At 41.9% G+C, this 23872-nt stretch overlaps 1 long non-coding RNA gene across 1 annotated transcript in view; it reads right to left on the bottom strand.

Moving 5' to 3' along the window:
- Window positions 1-748: 748 nt before the first annotated feature.
- Window positions 749-23872, bottom strand: part of LOC126416081 (uncharacterized) — a 265597-nt gene continuing 242473 nt past the window's right edge. Inside the window, exons 2-3 of the long non-coding RNA XR_007575410.1 lie at window positions 964-1216; window positions 749-881 (exon numbers count right to left, since the gene is read on the bottom strand). This is a non-coding gene — a long non-coding RNA (uncharacterized LOC126416081). The remainder of the gene's footprint in view (window positions 882-963; window positions 1217-23872) is intronic.

Here is a 23872-nt window from a genome sequence, read left to right as displayed (position 1 = left end):
GTCGTGTATTTTTCTCCCACAGTTCTGTTTCAGCGCAAATATATTACTGTGTGAGGCATTGTACAGTTTCAGAAATTCCACATTCTGACTTTTGATTTGATATACAGGATGACAAAATCTGTTGCATTTCAAAATTTTCCATTTTGGTTTCACTTTTCGTGAAATTATATGTATGGAACTTGCGTGTCAGTGTACTGACTTTATTTTATGCAAAACATTTTGTGAGTTTGTAGCTGGTGTGTGTAAACAGTGTTCCTAACCTTGACATTGAGGTAAGGAAATGTGACCTGCAGGTATGTGGTGGGATGCACACACAATGCATACACAGCAGTGGGAGACATATATTATGAGACAACATATTCTGCATAGTTATGGACTACAAAACATAAAACACTATTTTCGCAAGTTACACATATATACACAAAACAGAGAATGTCATTTTTGCGAAGAATTCAGTGGTAGTAATAATGATTCCATTCACTTAATTAAAGGGACTGAAGCAGAGCAATTTTAGAAAACTTCTGATGAGCAACAACAAAATCACATTTAAAAAAATCCAACTAACTGCACATAACCATAAAATTATGAACATAAGAAATTTTAAGCTATGATTTGGTAAAAAAGGAAAGGTCACTTCCAGCATATATCAAGATACAGGAAACAAACACAGTTAATGTATAAATTGAATCAAAGTTACATTTATTCAAACTACTAATATAATCTTTTGGAAACAAAACAGGTTGTAACACTTGTGTCTTTGCCTTGCTGTTTGAGGAACAGATTTTGTTTTTTTTGTCCTGATTTTACCTGATGCTCTCTCTTCTGGGTGTGTAGGGATGTTATTTGTTGCTCTGGTCTCAATCAGTCCTGGAGAAGCATATCTATCAACAGAGATCCCAGTTGTTCTACCAATAATACATCAAAAATATGTTTTTGAGCAAATATTGACTGTTCTGAACTCACTGCTTTCAGTTTCCTGCACCAGACTTTTGCAATCGCCTCCTCTGTTTGCTGTCTCGTTTTGAAGTATTATGCTTTGCCAAGAACACCCTGCTCACTTATTTATCTCTTCGTTGATTTCCCAAGTTGTGGTCTGACTGCAGCTCTTGATGAGGAGGCTGGTGATGAGGCAGGAGCTGATGATTAAGTAGAAAGTGGTGATGAGGCAGAAGGTGGTGATAAGCCAGATGACAAAATTACTGTAACATTCGAAGACCTATAGAAAGAAACAATGAATTTCACTAATAAAAGGTTGCCATAGCAAGTATAGTATCTAATTTTGTGATGTTTCAGAAACACGTCAACTTGGAGACTCAAAAAGTGAATTTCATTACAATGGTATGTTGTCTTCTGCACATTTATATTCCAGCAAGCTACATGCAAGAAGTGGTAGACGTTGAAGACCGCACAACAGGTAATATCACAAGACGGACTGATCGAGTGAGCAGAGATCTTTTGCAGTTGCAAAGGGGGTGATATCTGAATGCGATTACTTCAGCAAATAATACTGGAGGCTAAGCTGCTTACAATTTTCCCAATAAGGAGAAAGCTTTTGGCAAGATAATGTCCTCTTGTAATAAATATGTTATCTAAAACTTAGTTAAAATATCGTAATGATTTGCAATAAAATAAAGAAATACTGTAAAGTAAAACTTTGTTAATGTGTGTGTGTGTGTATTGTTGATAGAGGCCATTGGCCGAAAGCTATAAGTGTGAAAATCTTTTTGTTGTGCCTATCTGTGGCTGAGAATCTCTGCTATATTGTGATTGGATTGGGGATTTCCTTCTGAGGGCATGAAATGTTATCTTGGATGTAGAGTTACTGACACAGCCACAAAGCTCTCGGTATCAATCTGAAAATGAAGCGTGTGGAAAGTACTTTGGTATGTACACATCTGAAGCTCCAGCTCCGGAGCGGTTACTGTCTTCCATTTTTTTAAAATTGTTTCCTGAAGCAGTTTTTCATTAGCATAGCACGTTCAATATATTTTCAGTAGTTCTTCGTAGGCGGCATTTTTTTTAATTTCCGTCCATGTATTCTTTTTCGGAATGATTCTACAAGGATTTATTTCGCTGGCAGCACTCTATAAATTCTACGAACACAGGCCAGATCATTTTGTGAAAAGCGAACTTCAACGGAAATGAGAAACAAAACCGCACAAAGACTAATGTGGATTAACTGAAAACACGAACACGCAGTGACTGTACACTAGCGCCATGTGGCTGGTTAATGAAGCTGTGCCAACATCTGAAAGCCGAATATTGTCATACCGTCAATACTCGACCTCATACTCTCAGTATGAATCGACACTACTGAAAATATTTTGATGACCATCAATACTTCTCATCAATATTTCTTGAACTGACAATACATCAATAAGCGCTCTCAGATGGTCAGAATTTTGGCGTTTCGACAATATTATTGAATGTGTGACGTCCCTTTTAAGGACAGGGTGTGGGCTTTTGCTGATATCTTTCGGAAGCTCACGTGGCTCGCACTGCTTTGAAAGGCACTTTTGAAGTACTCTGGCTTAAAAGATACCGAAATCAGCTTACTCGCGTGACCGCTGCCCATGGGAGTTACCATTGGGAAACCTCCCGTGATTTCCGCCGTTGTCCAACCATCGCCTAAAACTTACAATTGACACGTCCAGCCAGGGTCCAGCAGCTGAGAGAAACACGAACTAAGATGCCACAATTCCCAGGCCCCGCTCTTTCATTCGGAAAGTTTACGTAAAATGATTTTATATATTGTCACATAGTGATATGTAACAAATCAGTATCGTCACAAAATGCAATTGACAATGAGACTGACTGCTCGAAACGCGTAGTGCTAAATTAAAAAAAAAAAAAAAAACTGGTGCAATGTTCTAGTATTTAAATCATTAAACGTTGTAGCAGTGTACGTAAGTAGGCTGATTAGGTTTTTATGTTGGTAACGCCACGTAATGCTCTATATGATAATCACTAACTGTGCAGTGTGAAGTCTGTGGCTGGTTTGCATTGTTGGAATATTTGCTATTGTAGTGTTGGGCAGTTGGCTGTGAACAGCGCGTAGCGTTGCGCAGTTGGAGGTGAGCCGCCAGCAGTGGTGGGTGTGGGGAGTGAGATGGCGGAGTTTTGAGAGCGGATGATCTGGTCGTGTGTCCATCAGAGAGAGTAAATTTGTAAGACTGGATGTCATAAACTGATATATATATTATGACTTTTGAACACTATTAAGGTAAATACATTGTTTGTTCTCTATCAAAATCTTTCATTTGCCAACTATGCCTATCAATAGTTAGTGCCTTCAGTAGTTAGAATCCTTTATTTAGCTGGCAGTATTGGTGCTCGCTGTATTGCAGTAGTTCGAGTAACGAAGATTTTTGTGAGGTAAGTGATTCATGAACGGTATAGGTTATTGTTAGTCAGGGCTATTCTTTTGTAGGGATTATTGAAAGTCAGACTGCGTTGCGCTAAAAATAATGTGTGTCAGTTTAGTGATGATGAGAATAAGTAAAGAGAGAAATGTCTGAGTATGTTCAGTTTTGCTCAGCTGTTTGAAAATCAAATAACGTAAGGGGTTTACCGGCACAGTTATTCATTAATTTTTCTAAGGGGACATTTCATGTATCATGTTAACTCAGTGAGCGAAAAGAGAGGGGTACAAAATTTTTTTTTTAAATGCCTTCAGTCTTCTGATTGGTTGGATGTGTCCAACCAAGATTTCCTTTCCTTTTACAATCTCCTCATTCTCTTGTATTTATATGAGTTTTTGTCTCCTCCCATGGTTTCCTCAAAGGCTCTGTGTAATGCCATTGAAGTTATTTCCCGCAACTGTAAAACACACGAGTACACAGACTGGGAGTACTGCCTTCGAGGAACGCATGCGTTTATTCTTTCTAAGTAGGTACACATGTACGAAACAGACGCATTTACATGTACAAAATAAGTGAAAGACAAAGACTTTTTGTGGATAAAATTAAAGTTGAAAAAGTTTATTCAAGTGCTTTGAGATATATAATACTTTTCGTCTTTCCTTCTAATTCAAAGAAGCAAGCTTCTTCAAGCAGATTCGGCCACATAGGCACATGTTAAATACGTTGTATATAGAGAGGTCCAGAAAAATGTAGACACTCTTTGATAGTCAATATTAATGGAACAAAATGACATACTGTCACAATTCTTGCACGGGGGAAAGGTTATTTTATGTGCTCAAAGTGACCCACATTATCAGCCAAACATTGTCGATGCCGCTGAACTGTTTACCAAGCTACAGCTGTCGGTGTTGCTGGTGTGGTAGCCGAGTAGGACGCCTCGATTGTTACTTGTAGCTGGTTGATGAATTTCATTTTTCAAGGTCCCCCACAGGTTGAAGTCAAGAAGTGTAAGGTCTGGAGACCGTGATGGGGACTCAACAGCTCCTTTTCGAACTGTCCGTCGTCCAGGTGGATTGACACCTCTGTGGTAGTGATGCGGAGCGCCATCTTGTTGTAGGCAAAATTTGTTGCTTCCAAACACATCTCGGATGGCACGTAAAATCGATGTTTGCACCATGTGAAGATGCACCCCACCACTTACGGTACCTTCAAAGAAGAATAGGCCAGTCAAACCGCTCGATTACAGACTACACCACGCATTAGCACCCGGTAGATTAACATGTTTGCCCACCACATGAACGCGAGGATTTCCAGGAGCCCAGTAGACGCAGTTGTGGAGGTTCCAGTACCGTTCAGTTTCAACTGCGCCCCGTCAGACCAGATAACCATCAATGAGAAACCGGTCATCCTCGCGAAGCATGCCTTCAAACCACTCGCAGTACTCCATCCTTCGAGCCGGGTCGTCCTCGTTCATAGCGTGCAGCGATCTTGGAATGTACACTTCCCACTTTGCAGCCATCAGAATTCGTTGTACGCTTGATCAGTTCACCCAGCTTTCACGAGCACCCCGCATCACAGATTTTTGAGGTGTCCTAGTAAAATGTTACAACACAACAGCGCTGAAAGCTGGACTTGTTGTTTTTGGTTGGTCATGCCTTTCCTTATGCATCCTGAACAGTACGGTCAGATTTATCGCGAATACGACAGATTCTTGTACCTGTTGATGGCTCGGTTCCGTTCACATTACGCCATTGCTGTTGTACCTCCGTCATGTTTTGATACTTCCAGTACCACTTCAATACGGCATTGCGTTGCTCGCACGACAATCTTACTTCATGCAATGCGACACCGTCATCTGCTCGAAAACGCACGCCAAGATCTGTTGAGAAAACAGTGGAGCATGCTACTGCGCGAAATTGCAACGATTGTCACTTTGTTCCAGAGATATTATCTATCAAAGAGTGTCTACACTTTTCTGGACCTCTCTACAGGTCGCACATAAATATATTTCACATACATTCAACGTATTGTACACATACTTCATCTGTGTCTCTAGTGAATTTCGCCTGCCGTTTCATATTAATTCTCACGAATCTTGTAATTCTGCCGGTAACTGATTGTCGTTTCGAGAAAAATGTCTGTCGCTGGCAACTGTCTGATCCTTCGCTGTTTTACACAATTTGATTCTAGAGAAGACGTTAAATGTACTTGTTGTACTAAGCCGAAACTCGTTTTGAGAACTGTTGGCCCGCTGATGTCCACATTCTCGCGATTCAAACAATAACGCCAATAAGAGACAAATGGCGCTTAAAGTATTCCAAGTTAACCAATTACTGAGAAGAAATACCAAGAAGGTTGTTTAGGACATGCCACGCCTCGTCGTCACCCCCACCCCTAGCAGTAGTTGTATCTTACTCCCACAGTATTTTTGTATAAATAATGCGTCACGTATGTATCAAATTTGGTTGAAAGTGCTCCAAGCGTTCCTTAGTTATGATTTCATGTCACGCTTCTTCACCTTAAACCCTCGGCCATAGGGATACTAGGAGTGCCTTACTGCCACACCAGATTATTTTCCAGATAACAAGTGATATGTGGGCCAATACTGGCAGACATTCCTTCAGGCGTTACAGAAATACTCTGATATCTCACTGTCCTTGCACCCCCATCCTCCCTTCCGCCTCCTATATCGACGACTCTAAGGATGAGTGCCAAATGTGGTGGGCAACCATGAATTTTATATTAATATCGGTCGTATAGATTTAAGTGTCAGGAAGTCGTTTCTGAAAGTATTTGTGTGGAGTGTAGCCATGTATGGAAGTGAAACATGGACGATAAATAGTTTGTACAGGAACAGAATACAAGCTTTCGAAATGTGGTGCTACAGAAGAATGCTGAAGATTAGATGGGTAGATCACATAACCAATGAGGAGGTGTTGAATAGGGTTGGGGAGAAGAGAAGTTTGTGGCACAACTTGACTAGAAGAAGGGATCGGTTGGTAGGGCATATTCTGAGGCATCAAGGGATCACCAATTTAATATTGGAGGGCAGCGTAGAGGGTAAAAATCGTAGTGGGAGGCCAAGAGATGAATACACCAAGCAGATTCAGAAGGATGTAGGTTGCAGTAGGTACTGGGAGATGAAGAAGCTTGCACAGGATAGAGTAGCATGGAGAGCTGCATCAAACCAGTCTCAGGACCGAAGACCACAACAACAACAACAACATCGGTCGTTATCGAATATTTTTACGACTTCCGTCTTCTCATCCCATTCTCACCCCTAAGATGATTTAGCGTTCACAATGTTTTTATACAAATAGATACACAAATAATGAGCCATGTCGATACAAAATTAGATTGAAATTGCTCCATTCGTTCCTGAGTGAAGCTTATACGTCAATCCTTTCCAACTCTGAGCACTGTGGGTGTCAAGTGGTTCTTACCCCCACAGGAACCTTCGGGGTTGTACACACAGCAACCCACTAAAGTTTCATCCTAGTCATATGATTGGTATAGGGGAACAGAGAAGATGAACATACATATATTAAGTTCCATATAATTGATTTCATTCTAACGTCAAATAAATGGAACCATCACCCGTTTCGGCTTCTTAAAAAAAATGGTTCAAATGGCTCTGAGCACTATGGGACTTAAATTCTGCGGTCATCAGTTCCCTAGAAATTAGAACTACTTAAACCTAACTAACCTAAGGACATCACACACATGCATGCCCGAGGCAGGATTCGAACCTGCGACCGTAGCGGTCGCGCGGTTCCAGATTGTAGCGCCTAGAACCGCTCGGACACAACGGCCGGCATCGACATTAGCAAGTTATCATTAGATGATACTGATGAATCACATCCATAGGCGGGTTACATTCAGTCCACTTGCAAAAGTCTAAACCAGCTACGATACGATTTGTCTGATCTGATACTGAAAAAAAAAAAAAAAAAAAAATTGCCCCACAAATTACTTTTTTCGACTATTCTCGAGAGCACCTCCTCATATGGCGCTATTCAACTATAAGCGATTTTTTTACTATCTTCAAGCAATACGGGTCTTTGTTTCCTGAAATATTTCGAAAAAATGTCGTTACAGTAGGGCGGTGGCCCGCTCTACGTCGTGCTGACGTGAGCAACCAGGTACTGTTCAGTCCAGGTTGCAACCCACGTGTTGTATCGCCACGCGACCTTTGCAGGCTGCGTCGGTATGGGAGTAAGGTCGCCAAAGCGCCATTAGCCGAACGGTAAGCGTGACAATGGGCCATAACGAAGCGCAGCCTCACGGCACTCCAGTATTCTCATCTAGGCCGCGGCGAGCTGAATTTCCACAAGCTTTCACCGTCCCGATTAATAACGAAGCTCTATCCTCGAATTACAAAGTATGCGGAGTGGTGTTTTCTGGGAAGTTTAGAGATTCCGAGCGAAAACGGACGTCCCTCCAATTGCTAGTATTTACTGAAAAATTCAGTTTCTGATACGACATTATCACCAGTAAAGGAATGTGATATAAGCAACAAAACGACTGAATTAATCTAAACTGGGTTCCTGTTTGTAAAATGTGAAACAGATATAGGTGTCAGGAACACATCACACTATTAATCGTAAAAAGTCTAATACTCAGACACAATCGTCTGCAACACGCCACGATAAGAAGACGTGTAGAGCACCGGAACCATAAAATGGTTCAAATGGCTCTAGGCACTATGGGACTTAACATCTGAGGTCATCAGTCCCCTAGACTTAGAACTACTTAAACCTAACTAACCTAAGAACATGACACACATCAATGTCGTATTTTGTGCAGCCAGCTGCAGTTGGTGGCTCATGTCGGCACTAATGACGTGTGTCGCTTTGGATCTGAGGAAATTCTCTCTGGATTCCAGCGGCTATCTGATTTGGTGAAGGCTGCCGGTCTTGCTTACGAGATGAAGGCAGAGCTCACCATCTGCAGCATCGTTGACAGAACCGACTGCGGACCTTTGGTGCAGAGCCGGGTGGAGGGTCTGAATCAGAGGCTCAGACGGTTTTGCGACCGTGTTAGCTGCAGATTCCTTGACTTGCGCCATAGGGTGGTGGGGTTTCGGGTTCCGCTCAATAGGTCAGGAGTTCACTACACTCAGCTGGCGGCTACACGGGTAGCGGAGGCTGTGTGGCGTGGACTGGGCGGTTTTTTAGGTTAGAAGGCCTCGGGAGAGTACGGGGTGGGCTGAATCTCAAAGGGTGCATGGAAAATACAGGACGTGCTTGGATCAAGGAACAGTCGGAATTGTAGATTGTTGTAGTTGTGCTGGGAAAGTCCCTGAGCTTCAAGCGCTAATAGAAAGCACAGAAGCTTTATAGGTACAGGAAGCTGGCTAAAGCCTGAAATAAGTTCTGCAGAAATTTTTACGAAGTCTCAGACGGTGTTCAGGAAAGATAGATTAGGCAGAATTGGTGGTGGAGTGTTTGTGTCTGTCAGTAGTGGTTTATCTTGTAGTGAAGTCGAAGTGGATACTCCGTGCGAATTGGTATGGGTGGAGGTTATACTTAACAGCCGAACTAAGTTAATAATTGGCTCCTTCTACCAACCCCCAGACTCCGATGGTATAGTTGCTGAACAGTTCAGAGAAAATTTGAGTCTCGTAACAAATAAACATCCCACTCATACGGTTATGGTTGGTGGGGACTTCAACCTTCCCTCTATATGTTGGCAAAAATACTTGTTCAAAACCGGTGGTAGGCAGAAAACATCTTCCGAGATTGTCCTAAATGCTTTCTCCAAAAATTATTTCGAGCAGTTAGTCCACGAACCCACGCGAATTGTAAATGGTTGCGAAGACACACTTGACCTCTTAGCCACAAACAATCCAGAGCTAATAGAGAGCATCATGACTGATACAGGGATTAGTGATCACAAGGTCGTTGTAGCTAGGCTCAATACCGTTTCTTCCAAATCCACCAGAAACAAAGGCAAAATAATTTTATTTAAAAAAGCGAATAAAGTATCACTAGAAGCCTTCCTAAGAGACAATCTTCATTCCTTCCGAACTGACTATGCAAATGTACACGAGATGTGGCTCAAATTCAAAGATAGTAGCAACAGCAATTGAGAGATTCATACCTCATAAATTGGTAAGAGATGGAACTGATCCCCCATGGTACACAAAACAGGTCCGAACGCTGTTGCAGGGGCAACGGAAAAAGCATGCGAAGTTCAGAAGAACGTGAAATCCCGAAGATTGGCTAAAAATTACAGACGCGCGAAATTTGGCACGGACTTCAATGTGAGATGCCCTTAAAACGTTCCACAACGAAACATTGTCTCGAAATTTGGTAGAATATCCGAAGAAATTCTGGTCGTATGTAAAGTACACAAGCGGCAAGATGCAGTCAATACCTTCGCTGCGCAGTGCCGATGGTACTGTTACCGACGACTGTGCCGCTAAAGCGGAGTTATTGAACGCAGTTTTCCGAAATTCCTTCACCAGGGAAGACGAATGGAATATACCAGAATTTGAAACACGAACAGCTGCTAGCATGAGTTTCTTAGAAGTAGATACTTTAGGAGTTGCGAAGCAACTCAAATCGCTTGATACGGGCAAGTCTTCAGGTCCAGATTGTATACCGATTAGGTTCCTTTCAGATTACGCTGATACAATAGCTCCCTACTTAGCAATCATATACAACCGCTCGCTCACCGATAGATCTGTACCTACAGATTGGAAAATTGCGCAGGTCGCACCAGTGTTTAAGAAGGGTAGTAGGAGTAATCCATCGAACTACAGACCTATATCATTGACGTCGGTTTGCAGTAGGGTTTTGGAGCATATACTGTATTCAAACATTATGAATCACCTCGAAGGGAACGATCTATTGATACGTAATCAGCATGGTTTCAGAAAACATCGTTCTTGTGCTACGCAGCTAGCTCTTTATTCGCACGAAGTAATGGCCGCTATCGACAGGGGATGTCAAGTTGATTCCGTATTTCTAGATTTCCGGAAAGCTTTTGACACCGTTCCTCACAAGCGACTTCTAATCAAGCTGTGGGCCTATGGGGTATCGTCTCAGTTGTGCGACTGGATTCGTGATTTCCTCTCAGGAAGGTCGCAGTTCGTAGTAATAGACGGCAAATCATCGAGTAAAACTGAAGTGATATCAGGTGCCCCCCAGGGAAGCGTCCTGGGACCTCTGCTGTTCCTGATCTGTATAAATGTCCTGGGTGACAATCTGAGCAGTTCTCTTAGGTTGTTCGCAGATGATGCTGTAATTTACCTTCTAGTAAGGTCATCCGAAGACCAGTATCAGTTGCAAAGCGATGTAGAAAAGATTGCTGTATGGTGTGGCAGGTGGCAGTTGACGCTAAATAACGAAAAGTGTGAGGTGATCCACATGAGTTCCAGAAGAAATTCGTTGGAATTCGATTACTCGATAAATAGTACAATTCTCAAGGCTGTCAATTCAACTAAGTACCTGGGTGTAAAAATTACGAACAACTTCAGTTGGAAAGACCACATAGATAATATTGTGGGGAAGGCGAACCAAAGGTTTCGTTTCATTGGCAGGACACTTAGAAGATGCAACAAGTCCTCTAAAGAGACAGCTTACACTACACTCGTTCGTCCTCTGTTAGAATATTGCTGCGCGGTGTGGGATCCTTACCAGGTGGGATTGACGGAGGACATCGAAAGGGTGCAAAAAAGGGCAGCTCGTTTTGTATTATCACGCAATAGGGGAGAGAGTGTGGCAGAAAAAAATGGTTCAAATGGCTCTGTGCACAATGGGACTTAACTACTGTGGTCATCAGTCCCCTAGAGCTTAGAACTACTTAAACCTAACTAACCTAGGGACATCACACATATCCATGTCCGAGGCAGGATTCGAACCTGCGACCGTAGCAGTCGCGCGGTTCCGGACTACGCGCCTAGAACCGCTAGACCACCACGGCCGGCGAGTTGGGATGGAAGTCATTAAAGCAAAGACGTTTTTCGTCGCGGCGAGATCTATTTACGAAATTTCAGCCACCAACTTTCTCTTCCGAATGCGAAAATATTTTGTTGAGCCCAACCTACATAGGTAGGAATGATCATCAAAATAAAATAAGAGAAATCAGAGCTCGAACAGAAAGGTTTAGGTGTTCGTTTTTCCCGCGCGCTGTTCGGGAGTGGAATGGTAGGGAGACAGTATGATTGTGGTTCGATGAACCCTCTGCCAAGCACTTAAATGTGAATTGCAGAGTAATCATGTAGATGTAGATGTAGAATGTCCGAGGCAGGATTCGAACCTGCGACCGTAGCAACTGCGTGGTTCAGGACTGAAGCGCCTAGAACCGCTCGATCACAAAGGCCGGCACCAGAACCATAATATGTGATGTAAATGGCTCCAGTATAGGAATCACACAGTCAAGCGGTTGCAAATAACTCTTTGTTACAAGGATCTAGGTTTCGACACCTCTAAGGATGTCTTCATCAGAATGAAAGTTTAACAAACCATAACATTACATTGTGAGAAAGCAATGGTCAAAGTTTCAAGCAGATATGCTCAAGTTCGAAATTAAAATTAAACACGTTCAAGCCTTTGTCACGTACGCCTTGCTAGGAAGAACATCAGATTTAAATATGTAAGTAGGCTGTTTAGGTTTTTATGTTGGTAACGCCACATAGCGCTCTATATGAAAATCTCTGACAGTGCTGTGTGAAGGCTGTGGTTGGTTTGCATTGTTGGAGTATATGCTATTCTAGTGTTGGGCAGTTGGCTGTTAACAGCGCGTAGCGTTGCGCAGTTGGAGGTAAGCCGCCAGCAGTGGTGGATGTGGGGAGAGAGATGACGGAGTTTTGAGAGCGGATGATCTGGACGTGTGTCCATCAGAGACAGTAAATTTGTAAGACTGGATGTCATGAATGACTTTTGAACACTATTAAGGTAAATACATTGTTTGTTCTTTATCAAAGTCTTTCATTTGCTATGCCTATCAGTAGTTAGTGCCTTTATTTAGCTGGCAGTAGTGGTGCTCCGCTGTATTGCAGTACTTCGAGTAACGAAGATTTTTGTGAGGTAAGTGAGTCATGGAAGGTATAGGTTATTGCTAGTCAGGGCCATTGTTTTGTAGGGATTATTAAGTCAGATTGCGTTGCGCTAAAAAAATATTGTGTGTCAGTTCAAGCACAGTCATTTATAATTTTCTAAGGGGACGTTTCATATGTCGACCCTTAGCCGAGGGTACCTCACTAGAATCTTCTGATTTTTTTCTTGCAGTTTCTGTAATTAGTGTAGCTATTGTTTATTGCTAGCGCGTATTTATAGAGAGATTTTCCTTTGTAGTAGTAGTTTTTCATTCTTGTACAGTAAAACAGTTGTGGCATTCATGTAGATTTGCATCGAGTATTTCACAGCTGTGCTTGCAATTAACGAGATATTATTTTCAATGCTATGTTAATGTGTTTTCTTATTTTGCTCTTCAAATTGTGCTTTTCTGTGTTATCATGTGAAATATTGTGACAATAATAGCGTGTGAAAAACGTAATACTAGTAGGCTCCAAGGTAAACTTAGAAATGACAGTGAAGACGAAAGTAGTGTGTTAGCGCCACCGTGTAGTGAATTAACTAATGTTCAAAGTAGTAATTTGTTAATTGTGCATAGGAAAATGGAGCGGGCTGCAAATAATGGTGTAGACATTGAAACAAGTAGTGAACAGGGAAGCATAATCGATCGATCGGTCGGCAACAGCTCCCCTCAGGAGTTCGAAATGACAGGACACAATTTCGCAAACACTGTAGATTCAGGTTTTGGGTCCTCACCGTTTTCTCAAATAAGTCAAGACACATTTTCTGCTTGTCAAAATGTGAATTTTGCCGGTGAAAATTCACTGCCAAAAAGCACTGAGGAACATGTTGCAGACAGCAGTGCATTGTTATTACAATTAATACAACAAATGGGACAAAAGCTTCAAAAGTTAGACACAATGGAACAAAATCTTCAAAAGTTAGACACAATGGAACAAAATCTTCAAAAGTTAGACACAATGGAACAAAATCTTCAAAAGTTAGACACGATGGAACAAAATCAGAGACAAACACAGCAAAGGCTTCAAAAGTTAGACACAATGGAATAAAATCTTCGAACGTTAGACACCACGCTTGAACAAACGCGTGACGATTTAACTACTGAGTTACATAACATCTAATCGAAATGTCAAAAAGTCTGTAATGACGTAAGAACACAAATTTGTGAGCATTTTCACCTATTTTTTCGCGTCATGAAAATGCATTACAGAATCACGAAGCAGCCACAAAAGAACTTCAAACTATTGTTCATGAAAATCACGAGACCTTGCGGGCTAAAATTGACTCATTTGCATCTACCAATTCGGTTACGTTACTTGCAAAAACTCAGGAAAACTTAAAGGACACAGCAGATACTCTGAAAATTGGTTCAGAAAGACACATGGAGGAAAATAGTTCATTATCAGAGAAAGTAGTTGAACTTTCGGATCAGCTAAATAATTTGTCTACGAATGTAGATGATAATCTGAATGACACAAGACCGGTAGTCTTTAATGATACAGAAGAGTACGAACAAATTAGGAAATTCAAACAAAACCAGAATCAAATTAATACGCAACACAAAAGAGAAATCCGGGAAGTACAAGATCAGTTGGCACAAGTAATAGAAGAATTACATATTTCAGAGGACACTCGCGCTCCAACACGGGAAGAGGGACTCAGAAATACGGAAAAGCCACAAAATAATAACACAGGGCATTTCGGAAATTATGAAAGAAATTGGCAAGGTGCACCGAATTTTGAGATGGAGGCGCCGACACGACGTAACAATGACCGATATGCGACTCGCCGACACGATGATTTTGACTATAAGCTGTTCATTAGTACACGTAAATTCAAAACATTTAAGAATTCTAGCAACGACATTCATCCACAAGCGTGGCTCCATCAATTCTCTCATTGTTTTCCTCCCAACTGGTCGTTAGAACACAGATTAGAATTTATGTGTGGCTACTTAGAGAATGACCCTGCTGTAAGAATGCGATCAGTCATTCACTATTGTCACAGTGAAGGAGAATTTTATCATGCCTACCTCTCAGCATATTGGTCTCAAGGTACACAAGACCGAGTAAAACATAGCATCATAATGATGAAACATTTCGAACAATCTGAATTTTCCAGTCTTGTGAAATATTTTGAAGACATGCTGCACAAGAATCAGGACCTGTCAAACCCATACAGCCCCTCAGAACTCATCCGCATTTGCTTAATCAAATTGCCTGAACATTTACGACATATTATTTTGGCAGGACTTTGCAAAGACGCCATTGAAGCTTTTCAGGGACTGTTACAAGAATTGGAAATTGACACTGACAACCGCGGAACTCGAAAACAGGAGCGCAACAATTACAAGTCAGATCCGTCACAATTCCGCGATGACAGAAATAATAGCTGGACAGGACAAGGCTATTCTTACAAAGTAAATCGTGACCAAAACAGACACCACCCGTATGACAACCGTTGGCACAGTAGTAATAATTACAGGGAAGATCACCTCTCCCCGGTAATGACTATCACGGAGACAATCAGAGAAACAGATAATATGGGAACCAAAATAACTACAATTTTTGCTTTTGACCAACAGTGTATCAATAAGTGTGTGCATTCGATATCTTTGTTATTGTAATGATGAAAAATTTTATCAAATCATTATTGGCCACTGCCCAAAACAATTTGTAAAATTTTTGTGGGGAGCATGGGGGCTATGTAAGGAGGCTGTTTAGGTTTTTATGTTGGTAACGCCACGTAGCGCTCTATATGAAAATCACTGACTGTGCTGTGTAAAGGCTGTGGTTGTTTTGCATTGTTGGAGTATTTGCTATTGTAGTGTTGGGCAGTTGGCTGTTAACAGCGCGTGGCGTTGCGCAGTTGGAGGTGAGCCGCCAGTAGTGGTGGATGTGGGGAGAGAGATGACGGAGTTTTGAGAGCGGATGATCTGGAGGTGTGTCCATCAGAGACAGTAAATTTGTAAGACTGGATGTCATGAACTGATATATATATATATATATATATATATATATATATATATATATATATATATATATATTATGACTTTTGAACACTACTAAGGTAAATACATTGTTTGTTCTTTATCAAAATCTTTCATTTGCTAACTATGCCTGTTAGTAGTTAGTCCCTTTATTTAGCTGGCAGTAGTGGCGCTCGCTGTATTGCAGTGGTTCGAGTAACGAAGATTTTTGTGAGGTAAGTGAGTCATGGAAGGTATAGGTTATTGTTAGTCAAGGGTATTCTTTTGTAGGGATTATTAAGTCAGATTGCGTTGCGCAAAAAAAAAATATTGTGTGTCAGTTTAAGCACAGTCAATGTTTTTCATATAGAGCGCTACGTGGCGTTACCAACATAAAAACCTAAACAGCCTACTTACAAATAGCACAGGAGCGGCGTGTACGTCGGCGCAACAGCGCCCTCTTTTGTGTGATTGGAGAGGACAGTGTTACGCAACACTCAGTAGGCGCGGAGACATTACACGAAATGGAAACGTGTAAATAAGCGCCACTCTGCCTCGCCGCCATCACAGGGTGGGTTATCGAGATTTGAGTGCGTTCGAACGAGGCAGAGTGATTGCTCTTCTTAAGTGGGTCTGTTGTCACGTGACATGGCAGCTCATACACCGAGCACTCTGCTTCAACAGTGAGGTTTATGTGGACACAACAAGGGACACAATATGACCACAGCGGGAGACCGCTGATGCCTTCTCCATTTGGCTGTGATGAACAGAACAGTTTCGTTCACAGTGTTGTCGCGACGTTGCAGAATTGCATCGGGTGTGGAGATGTCTGCTTCGACAGTTCGACGCCGTCTTCTGTGGGCTGGACAGGTGGCAAGCATGCCATTGTCTCAGCTTCCACTGACCAGAACTGCAACGGGCACGTGAACGCGACCCTGGGTTGCTGAGTGTTTACGGATGAATCCCGCTTCAGTATGTCTTACGGCGATGGCCGTATACGCATTCGACGCCGCCGTGGTGCACAGAGGGTCGGGAAAACTGTATTGTTGAGTAGCAAGAATGATAGTTTGGACACCGTTGCCAAATACCACACGATCTCGCTTCAACATCTTGAGGGCAATCTGAGTAGCTACCATTACATCAGGAAGGTTTTACAGCCCGAGGTACAGGCCCTCCTGCAAGCCGTTCCACATGGCATATTTCAGCAGGGCAATGCCCGGCTACACGTGGCGAGGAATGTGCAAGCCTTTTTCGAAGAACGATGGATACCACTGCTTCCCTGGTCAGCCCGTTGGCCTGACACGGACGAACATGTCTAGAATATGATTAGTTGGCAACTTGTTTGTCCAAGTCATCCTGCAGCCACAGTTGACACTTTTTTTTTTGGACGCACCTACAAACCGTGTGTCAGAGTACTCCCCAGCAGCTTATTCAGAAGCCTTTTGATTCTGTATCACGACATCTAGCAGCTCTGATTGCAGCATGTGGTGGAGATATTCCGTACTGAATTTCCAGTCACAGTGTGGGTTCGGGTCTGCAATGCTAATCACCTGCGTAGTGTCATGTCGCTAATCAGCGGAACAAATTTCTTTGTGATCACACCTCTCGGTGTTTCACTTTTTACAAACAGTAGTGTATATCTGAAGACCATTGACTTGGTGTGACAGTAGTTAATCAGGGAGACAAACCATCAGTGGTCTCAACCCGCTGTTCCCGAAATGAAACAAAGTTAACTATCTGGTATCTCCTCCTGTAACTCAAGTAAAGCTAGCGAAGCACTGAAAGTTTAAATGTTGTGTAGTTTCATCCCCCACACCATACAGTCTACAGTTAGGGATTTCCTTCTCTGTTCCCACCGTCTCTAGATGTTTCTTGAAGTTTCTGTAGGCAGTTGTTAAACTTACCAGAGTTCAATCTGCGTCCCGCTAAACAGCGGACTTGCAGAACTTCCCTTTGAAGCTAGTTCAGGCAATCCAAAGATCTAATTGCTACCTTCTGATCCAGCTACATAGTTTAGATTTCATCATCACACTGGTGATGGTTTGCACAGGTTCCGGTCCAACAAATGGGGCTGTTGCCCTTCTCCTGCTTAACCCATCAGCTTACTCCTTCCCAGTAACAGCAGATAGATCAGGAACCCATAGCCGGTTTACGCTTTTACTTTCCCCTAGTCGTACAGGGAATGATGGCATTCTGTAACGATGTTTGATCTCTTTGCAGAAACTGATAGAGATATCACAGCTGCTTGACTGTCTGAATGAATGTGGGCGCTACGAGCCTTGTAGCACCTATGTAGATTTTCCTCCAAGAATATATCCACTTGTAATGCCGGTGTCTGAGCCCCTTGAGAGATGGCTCTCTCTAGTCTAGCATCTTTGCTTGTTTTCGATCCATCAGCAAAGCAGACTGTGTCATCTGAGCAGTTCATTTTTTCTCTGCTTCCTACTTCCAACTGTTACACTGAAAGGTCTGTTGAAGCAGGTGGAAGCTATTATATAGTCAGCAGACATTTCACCTTTTATGTACGACTTATAGTTATCGGTGACGTGTCAACTTCCATGAACCTTGTGTATCGCACGAACTTTACTATTTTCATGTCGCCTCTCGCTAGCGACATTTGATGTATCTCCCGAGGTAAGTATTGCCAATTGCTTTACAGAAATAATACTAAAGTTATTTGTTTGAATTCTTGTATAGCATTCCGAGAACTCTGCATCCCGTAGGCACCCTATGAGCGAAGAGTGGGCAAGACCCCACACCCTCCTCCTTCTGGCAGCTGCTCCCTCTTGATACATATCCAACAAGAGACCAGGAAAGAAGGGAAGCCATGTGAATATCAGGTTTGTCAGAAGCTTGAGGGAAGTCACAGAGAGTGAGTCGAGCAGGGTGTAACGCACCTCTTACAGACTCCCGGTATGATCAGCTGAGAACCAGGCAAGAATCGTCGTGTCCGCGGAGTCTTCATTGAAGTGCTGAACTGTTGAGATTCAATTCGGAAACGAGGGGAGACTGATGAATCGGTGCATCAACTGTCTGTGTCTGCAAGTATCCATTGGGACGTTATAAGCGAACAAACAGCTGAATATGATCTACCATCAGTTTTTTTATAGTTTGTAAGTGCCTGATTTAACGATCAAGTGGTCCTTTCTTATGTTGTGCGGAAGTTCCCCCCCCCCCCCCCCCCCCCCCATACATCGGAACTGATACTGACGTGAACAGCATCCATCACTTCACCTACATTACTGAGGAAGAACATGGAGAGATTAAGTTTTAACATCCTGCCAACAACGACAACGTCATAAGTGGAGCTGAACTCGAATTGAACGAACATTAGGCAGGAAAACAGCCACATTTACTAGGAGCAACTACCCTAGTACTTGCCTCATGTTTTTTACAGAATCACAGGTAACCTACTTTTGGAGGCTAGGAGGAACTTTCAGACTCAATCTTCTTTAATTTGAGTCCCTCATGTGATGAAAAACCATGGTGGAATTGATTAAAGTATATCGTAATCAATACACGAGCCTTGGATCGATGATAAAGCGTGGAGCATCTCTGATTGTGTTTCTTACGCTGTGTGCTTTGTTTCATTGCAAATGGGAATTCTTATCCTGCCTAATAAACTCAACGAGTTCTTCCTCACCTTGATATGACATGCGACCTGCTATAGCCTCAAGCTGGGAACCTACGCTGGGACAATCCGCCAGGAAACATAGTTTGTCCAAGCAACAGTGGAGGGAAAGTCTTCGAATGCCCAATGTAGAAATATTAGAAATACTCGAATATTCCTTCGAAAACTGTTCCGATCTCCTAGGAAGTCCTTCCAGAAGATTCAAGGGAATCATGTAAATACACCTTGAGTTGATGAATGAATAAGTGAATAAAAAGAACCTTATGAAAGACGTATCATCAAGGTCCGACAACAGACACCCACTCATAGTCGTCACTCTGACTTATTGCCTGAGGTATTTGTGTGTGTGTGTGCGTGTGTGTGTGTGTGTGTGTGTGTGTGTGTGTGTGTGTGACCGACGGTAATGTATCATGGCTTGTGATAGCATCAAATGTCGCGAAGTGTATCAGGCCAATAAAAGCGAAGCAAAACATTCTCAACAGATTGAAGCGGTGTGCCAAGTTTGGGATGGTGAAATGAACTTGGTGCACATAATAACATCTGAATTGATTGGCCACCATATATTCCACATTAGTAACAGCCCTGAGGAAGCCGTTATGGAAGCTTGTAGCTAAGCAGTAATTTTTTTCATTGTCCATTAAATGATGTTATTTTCCATTTTAACTCCCTCTGGCACCCATTATGATAAAATTTTAAGAGCAATAAATCGGCTGGTGTCCTTTATTCTCCCTATAGACCATTTGGTTGTCAAGGCAATTAATCTAAATAAAACTATTATTTTGATCAGAAGAATTGCTTCGCAGTCATAAAATGCTCACAGAACAAGTGACGCAGCTACATTAAGTTTATTTTGTCTGTTGCATTAAATTATGAATTCTCACTTTTCTGATCCAAATGTAAGAAAACGGAACAAAAGTTTTGAAGTGTATAGTACATCTCGAGTTCCCCAAGTTACACGATATTCAAACGAAGAAATAAAATACACTGGATGCAATAATTACCAAAACTCATTCATTCAGTAGAGTATTATTGAAAGTCAGGTGATCATTTTTAACCAATTTGCCTTAAAGTGTTGCTTGTTTGTCCCAATGCATGATATTACAACAAATAATGACTGGTCCGAAAAATGATGTTGCCTATTAAGTACGCTAATACTGTTTGGAGTCACCTTTGAATTCCAGAACAAAATGCTGACCCGATCATCGAAGAAACACAAATACAATACGAATGCCGCTTAGTGGGTTGACAGAAGCAAAGAACTATGTTGTTGTGGTCTTCAGACCGCAGACTGGTTTGATGAAGCTCTTCATATTAGTCTATTATGTGCTAGTCCCTTACTCGCTGAATAAATAATACAACCTACATCCATTTAACTGGGCGCACATGCAAAGTTGCTATACATTGAAAAATATCCTTATAAAGTCAAAAGTTTTCAAGGCAATGTAACTAAATTTGAGAAAGTTGTTAAGGAATGTTATATGGATACAGACATATGTTTTCACGCTTATTGAAATTATACGTTTGTATTTATAAACAATTGAATTTTTTTCAACCAGGTGAGTACAAACTTCCTTTTTTGAATAATCTGTCAGAATGAATTTAACGTGTTCTTGTACAAAGTTTGGTATACCATTATTACAAATATCGGTGGAACAGAGCATTGATACATTCTTTTGCTACAATTTTACAGCTCTCCTAATTTCTATGAATAAAAATATACCAATAGGGATTTTCTCTTTCATAAATTAATATTATATAAATTAATGTTGTCTTAAACGAAAATTCCTTCAGACTGATTCATAGTATTGACTGATTGCATGTCAAATATATATATATATATAGGGTGTCCCAGCTATCTTGTCCACCCAAAATATCTCTGGAACAATAACAGCTATTGGAAAACTACTTTCACCGTTATCAATGTAGGGCTGGGGCCCATGAATCTACATATTTGGAAACATTCTAAAACTGAGGTAGTACACATTGTGAATAAACGTTGTGTTGTGGAACTTATACTGTACAGTATAATGTACACACATGAAGATATGGTCGAAATGCTGCTGATCTATGGAGAATGTACGTTGACGGGAAATACGTTATGAGATTGCTTGTTTTTTGATAGTACTGTTAGCGAATATTATGATTATTAAGTTAATATGTCTGTTTTCTACCCTACTCTACATACCTGTACTGTACCCTGTTGTAGGTGGACGAAATGCTGTTCAGGCAGAACGACTGTACAAAAGACGATTCCCTGACAAGCCATCGCCTTCGCGCCGGATGTTTGGTCGTCTCACATCTCGTCTACGTGAAACGGGAAGCTTAAATCCAAGACATCGACATCGTCCTAGAACACGCACAGATGAACGTGCTGAAGTTGCTGTGCTCGCTACCATAGCTGTGAATCCTCAAATCAGCACACGTCAAATTGAACGTGAAGTTGGTGTGTCGAAATCAAGTGCACAGCGTATTCTTCAATAAAATTCTTCAGGATACCAGACCGCATCGTCATAATTTAAAATGCGCCAACGTTTCGGCCAGCGTTGCAGCTAGCCGAAACGTTGGCGCATTTTAAATTATGACGATGCGGTCTGATACCCTGAAGAATTTTATTGAAGAAGACAACGGCCGCGGAAGCCTACGCTTACATGCACAGCGTATTCTTAAACGTCATAAATTTCATCCTTACCATGTTCATTTACACCAGGATCTTCATGGAAATGACTTCCGCAGTAGGGTAACATTTTGTCGATGGGCTCAGCAAAAACTTCTGACTAATCCAAATTTTTTTGCAGATGTTCTCTTTACCAACGAGGCATCATTCTCCAACATAGGAATTGTCAATATGAGGAATATGCATTATTGGTCCGCAGACAATCCAAAATGGCTCCGTCAGGTAGAGCATCAACGTCCGTGGAAAGTTAATGTTTGGTGTGGGATTATTGGAGATACCATTATCGGACCTTTCTTTATAAATGGCATCCAAAATGGCAGACAATACTCCAGATTTATACGACACAATCTTCCTGTTCTCTTGGACACTGTACCTCTGAACCGGAGAATGGTCATGTGGTATCAGCATGACGGATGCCCTGCACATAACGCCTTACGAGCACGACGACTTCTGAACCGTAAGTTCCCTGGTAGGTGGACTGGACGAGGTGGCCCAGTTAGGTGGCCTGCCCGATCTCCGGACCTTACACCGCTGGATTATTTTCTTTGGGGAGCAGTGAAGGATGCTGTTTACCAACATGAACCAACAACACCAGAGGACATGAAGCAACGCATTATTGATGCTTGTACAGCCATCAAAGAGGAAACAGTAGCACGAAGTAGGGCATCCTTCATCCGCAGAGTGACCCTATGTATGCAAGCCAACGGGCATCACTTTGAGCATGAGATGTGAACGCTATGTTTAGTATGTAGTGCTGGTATCACAGTGGAAGTTTCTACAAAGGGCCATTTTACCCAGTGATGTTAAGAAACATTTGTTTGCAACAATTTGTCATTTAACGCATTAGATAAACGTAACATTGATAATTACGTGATGATAAAACTAATTGGTTAAACATGTTTACATTCATCTTCTATGTCCTACCTGAACTTCTCAAATCAAAACATTTTTACCTAAACAACGGTAAAACTTTTAGTCCACTTGCTCGTTTCACTAAAACCATCAACATGACTTTTACTATTACGAGTGAATGATTAACTGTCACTTGCGCTAGATCTACAGTAAAGTAAAGTTTTACCGTTGAAAGGCATTACCTTTTTAATAACGGATTAACGATAAGCGAAGTTAACTTTGTGACTAACGTTGCGGTACACAGATATGTTACAGAACCGCATCACCCCTAGCCTATGGGATAAACACCTGCTGGAATGTACGACGTTAATGCAGGATGGCAGCAGACCGTATTATTCGTTTCGGACCTCTTGATACGTATGGAGGTGCGATTACACATGTCAATCACATCGCAATTACGGGCGGCATGGGGTTCACACCTGAGCCTCAGGACGTGCGCTAGCAGCGCATGTCGGATGTTTCAAGCGTCAACTTCGCGTCTTAATATCTCGGGATGTAATGGGAATATTGCAATGCAATCAACGCCATTGTGTATGTGCTTTGTCATGCTATGGATTGCTGAAGAAAAAATACAGGAGGTCCATTTAAAAAAACGTAAGTTTGTGTTAAAAAACACATATGCTTTAGTTTTAGAATGTTTCCAAATATGTAGATTCATGGGCCCCAGCCCTACATTGATACCGGTGAAAGTCGTTTTCCAATAGCTGTTATTGTTCCAGAGATATTTTGGGTGGACAAGATAGCTGGTCACCCTGTATATATATAATGTCAGTGGTTTGTGAGGAAAAGGTACATGAAGTCGTCAAAAAGTGAGTTATAGGAATCCCGAATCAAAGATTTGATGGTGTTTGTATTAGGCCTTGGCTTATCTGGGTGGACTACTGCAAACCATATACACTCCCCTCTTCATTCTTAAGCATCTTTTCTTCGCTTGTCAAAAATTGGCTCTGAACACTATGGGACTTAACATCTGAGGTCATCAGCCCCTAGAACTTAGAACTACTTAAACCTAACTAACCTAAGGACATCACACATATCCATGCCTGAAGCAGGATTCGAACCTGCGACCGTAGCAGTCGCGCGGTTCCAAACTGAAAAGCCTAGAACCGCCGGCTCTTCGCTTGTCCTCTTAGGTTAACCCGAGTTTCGAACAGAGTAACAATACTGTCAACTGTATCAATTCTCCTGTTATCGATTTCCTTCAATATCGAAAGTGTGAAAGCTCCTGGATCAAATCCTAGCCTCCTCAGCGTCCGTGCCAAGATTAACGCAGTTGAAAGC

Source organism: Schistocerca serialis, chromosome 8, assembly GCF_023864345.2.
Source record: "Schistocerca serialis cubense isolate TAMUIC-IGC-003099 chromosome 8, iqSchSeri2.2, whole genome shotgun sequence".
NCBI lineage: Eukaryota > Metazoa > Arthropoda > Insecta > Orthoptera > Acrididae > Schistocerca > Schistocerca serialis.
The sequence above is the reverse complement of the archived record's forward strand: the minus strand, read 5'-3'. Positions and strand labels throughout refer to the sequence as shown.